We start from the raw sequence: 5,197 nt of genomic DNA on the forward strand, positions 1-5,197 counted from the left end.
TTTTTTCATGATTTTTTTCTGATAGTTCCTCTTGAAGATGATTATCAAGAGATTTGTCTTCAAGCTCACTTAATTTGGCCTTTCATTGATTCAGCTCTACTTCTTGGCCCTACCAATGTACTGACTATTTCTGAAGTCTTGGCATTGATCTTCTGGCTTTCTAATTGCTCTTTTTGTACAGTTTCCAATTTCTTATTTATTTTGTCAGATCATTCTTATAGTGTTTTCTTGAATTCTTCCAATGTTGGTTTTGTGTGTGTGTGTGTGTGTGTGTATGCTCCCCTTGCTTTCATCAATCTTTCTTTTAATCTGTTGAAGGTACCTAAATAGCATTCATTAAAATTCCTTGTCAAATAGTTCTGATACTATTTCTGGTGTTACATTTTCTGACTCTATTTTGGGTACTTGTTTGAGGTACTCTGTTTTGTTTTTTCATGTAAACTGAAATAGTTCTTTCTGAGACATTGTGGTATCATCATATTTATATTTTATTGATGATTATATGTTGTGTTATCTGGCACTCACCACCTGTATCCTGGTGGATGTGGTAGAGACTGGAAGTGTGAACACAACTCTCTCTTCACTGTTTGTTTGTGTAGTGTAGTTCAGGGAGGGTTTACATGCCTCCAAAAGTAAGGGTGATACTTTCAGTGCCTGACCCTGGGCAGCATAGAGGCTGCATAGGGGGATGTGCCACTGGCCACTGGGTTGGTGATGGTGGGACTGGCCATACCCCTGGCTACCAGGAGGGCAAGGGAGCAAGGGAGAACTGCACCCCCTTGCATCCAACCTCCAGTGCTTGAAGGTCACTGTATTGGCAGTCGCTTGCATAGGCTCAAGATAGTTGCACCGCACAATGGCAGCTGACAGTCCACGTGTTGTTCTTTTCTCTTGCTGGTTCTGTTCAGTTTCTTCCTCCATTCAACACTCAACCACCTCTCTGTCCGATAGGTTTTGAAGTTCGGGGTTCCAGGATCACCCTCTGTGTCTGTTTCACTTATCTCTTATGTCTGTATTGCAGAGGGTCAGGTCAGTATGTCCACTTACTCGGCCATCTTGCTCCTGAAGTTGAGACTATAAATGTTTATGGGAATAGACTGCCTCATTGTTCTCCTGAAAAATGGCTGGTAGATTTGAACTGCTGACCTTTCAAGGCCAACTTCTAGCCTACAGTTATTCAATAAAATAGTAATCTAGGTGTTGCTGTGAAGGTATTTTGTCAATGTGATTAACTACAGTCAGGGGACTTTAAACAAAGGAGACTAACCCTGATAATCTAGGTGTGCCTCATTCTATCTGTTGAGAGAGCTTAAGAGTAGAACTGTGATTTCTCTGTTGTTGTGCACCATCAAGTCTGTTATGACTCATTAGAGACCCTGTATAAGTTTCTAAAAGCAACTGTTGGGTTTGAACTGCCAACCTTGCAGTTACTGGTCTAGTGCTTATCCTACAGTGCCACACCTGAGGAGAAAGAAATTATGCCTGTGAACTGTAACTTCAGCTGGTGCCTGAGAGTTCTCCAGGCTGCTGCCGGGTCTATGAATTTCAGAGTTGCTTATGAAGCTCCCACAATCATATAAGTCAATTCTTTGCAATAAACTTATACCAGTGCTGTTTTTATGATAGAATTCTGATGGATATACCTCTTTTTCCTTTATTGATCTCAATTTGAGACTATATATATACTTTGTATTTCAATTGCCTCATAGGCATGTGAAAGTTGAATAATGGCTAACAAAGACCACAGAAAAATTGATGCATTTGAGTTATGGTGTTATAGAAAAATATTGACGGTAACATGGACTGTCAGAAGAACAAACAAATTAATGTTTGAAGAAGTACAGCCAGAATTCTCCTTAGAAGCCTGGATGGCAAAATTCTCTCATATTTTGGACTAGTCCCTGAAGAAGGATATTATGCTTAGTAAAGTGTTATTGGTATTGTTGTGAAGTGCCATTAAGTTGGTTCTGACCCATAACGACCCTGTATAGGGTTTCCAAGGAGGGACTGGTGAACTTGAACTGCTTACAGTTTGAAGCAACTTTGCAGTTCAGCTCATTAACCCACAGCGCCAGACCAGAACTCCAGCCACACCAGGACTTGGCGAAAAAAAGGAAGGTCCCCAATGAGATGGACTGACAGAGCACTAGCAACAATGGGCTGAAATATAACAAGGCACAGGATGGGGCAGAACTGGGCAGTTTTTTGTTCTGCTGTGCATAGGACCTCTGTGAGTCGGAAGTGAATCAACAGCACCTAACAACAATGACAACAATACTTTGTATTTATTTATACATTTGTCAACATTTCCAATTTAGTTGTCATTGTTGTAGTTAGTTGCCATTGATGACGACTTTATGCATAACAGAACAAAACATCACCTGATCCTTCTCCATCTTCATAACCATTGGTGTGTTTAGTTCATTTTAGCGTCTATTGCATTAATCTATCTCATTGAGAATTGCCCTCATTTTGCTGATCCTCTATTTTGACAAACAGGATGTCCTTTTCTAACAACTGTTCTTTCTGGATGACATGTCCAAATTAATTAAGACTAAGTCTGCTTCGAAGGAAGAACATTCCACTTGGATTTTTTTTTTTTTTTTTAACTGATTTGTTCACTCTTCTGGCAGTCCATGGTTATATTCAATATTCTTTGTCAACATCACAGTTCAAATGCATCAATTCTTCTTTGGTCTTCCCTTTTCATTTGCAGCTTTTGCATGCATATGAGGTGAATGACATATTGAAAGTATGATGGCATGGGTCAGACATAACTTTGCTTTTCAAAACTTTAAAGAACTCTTTGGCAACACACATTTTTGCCCAATATAGTATTTCTTTGATTTCTTGACTACTTGGACGTTTATTGTTGCTCAAAGTAGAAAGAAATCTGAATCTGCAACATATCTTACAACATGGATGAGTTTGGAGAATACTATTCTGAGTGAAATAAATTGATCACAAAGGATTATCAAAGAGACCACTATTACAAAGCAGTAGAAATATGAGGCTTTCTGATCCCTCATAGATTTATGGCCTTGGAAACCCTATACAAAGATGCTGTAATTTGAAGCTGACTTGATAACACTTAATAATAACAACAAATATAATTGTTTAAAATCAAGAAAAGGTTTACTCACAGAAAGAAACATTCTATGATGGTTATCAGATGACAGGGGAAGGGATGGCAAACCACTAACTTAGTGTTTAGTGCCATCGAGTCAGTTCTGACTCACAGCAACCCTGTATAGGGTTTCCAAGGAGTGACTGGTGAGCTTGAACTGCCAACCTTGTGGTTCAAACTGACCTTGCAGTCCAGTGCATTAACCCACAGTGCCTCAGTAGACACGTGGTGAAGGGAAAGGAAATATAACAATAAGGAAGGGGTCAACACAACATGACCAAGGCAAAGGAAGACACTGGGAGGTATGCAAGCATAAAAGGCAATGACAGTAAATACTATAACATACACAATCCTGAAATAGCAATAATCAACAATAATCTATGAGTGAATACATAGTTAGATAATGTAAATTGAACAAATGTAGGGTGCTATGTGAGACTACACCATGAAAATATATAGATTTGGCAGAGGATATTGCTACATATGTATTTTATGTGCTGTAAATATATCCAGGTACAGCAGACAGAAGACAAAGTTATGCAGACTTCTTAGTCATAACTAAGACTAACTTAGTCTTGAGTGACTGGGTTTGAGGACTTAGGACCATAACCTCAGGCATATCTAGGTCAAGTGGCATAGCATAGGCCATAAAGACAATGTTTTATGTCCTGCTTTGGTGAGCTGCAACTGGTGTCTTCAAAGCTTGTGAGTGGTCATCTAAAATGCAACTATTGGTCTCTCTCTGTCCAGAGGAAAGAAGAATGAAGAAAATCAGAAACTCAAGGAAACGATTAATCTAAAGTACTAATGGACCACATGAATCCCCGCCTCCACTAGGCTCTGACCCCATGAACTAGATGGTACCAGGCTACCACTATGGACACGTCTGATTGGAAGCACAATAGAAAGTCTTGGACAGAGTGGGAGAAAAATATAGAACAAAATTCAAAATAATAAAGAAGACCTAAGTGATCTGATAGACACCAAAACTATGGTCCTATGTATCAGATCTCTCTTTTTTCCCTCTTCTTTCCTCTTCTAGTTGCGTTCTGATCATTAGAAACCCTTCAGATCTAGAAATGAACCCACCACCTTTTAAGTCACCTATTAGACAAGCCTATAATGTGAACAATAACACCCATAGGAACGTATGCCTCAGAATAATCAACCATAAGTGACTCAAAGGGTACCATTTGACCAAAAACAAAGCTCAGAAGTAATGGCAGGGCAGAAAAGATGGACAAATAGAAAGGAGACACCAAGTCAGTAAGTGTGAAGAACGTTGTGACAGCGAAGGGATTGAACTAATGTCAGAAAACAAAAGGAACTCTGTTAGCTTTCAACCAAACCACAACAAATGTTTAAAAAGAAAAGAATAATAAAATAAAAAGTGGAATGAAACCACTAACTTCAATTTCTTCTCCATTCCCAATAATAGGTAGGTTTTATACACATATGAAGTGCTTTGTTGGTCAAAGTTGTATACATTTCCAAGATGAAAGAGATTGTCAAATTACAGTATCTAGAGGTTGTATCAATGCATATGTAGACTTTGGGTTTTGTTTTGTTTTTGTATTGCAATATGCTTTTTGGAGCCCTGGTGGCACAGTGATTAAGCATTTTGTTACTAGCCAAAAGGCTGGTGGTTCGAACCTACCAGCTACTCTGTGGGAAAAAGATGTGACAATATAATTCCATAAATATTACAGTCTTGGAAAAACCCAATGGGGCTATTCTACTCTGTACTATAAAGTCTTTATGGGTTGGAATACACTTGGTGGCAATGGGTTGTGTTTGGTTTTTAAATGCTCTTGGCACATAGTAGGTGCTAAAAGCACATAGTAGGTGTTCAATAAATATGAACAGATTACTTGCTAGGAGGAGAGACGTGGATTAAAAACAAGAGACTTGAAGATATGCTAGACTGGGAAGCTATTGGTTTCACTAAATCACCTTTTGTTTTTTCCTCCTTTCTTCTGCAGGTGATTGGAGAATTTGGACTGATACTGTCATGTAGCACTAACTCAGTAGCAGGCAAAACTCTACATTTGGGGGTCAGACTTGAGTCTG

The sequence above is a fragment of the Chrysochloris asiatica genome, unplaced genomic scaffold (assembly GCF_000296735.1).
Source record: "Chrysochloris asiatica unplaced genomic scaffold, ChrAsi1.0 scaffold00022, whole genome shotgun sequence".
Taxonomy (NCBI): Eukaryota; Metazoa; Chordata; class Mammalia; order Afrosoricida; family Chrysochloridae; genus Chrysochloris; species Chrysochloris asiatica.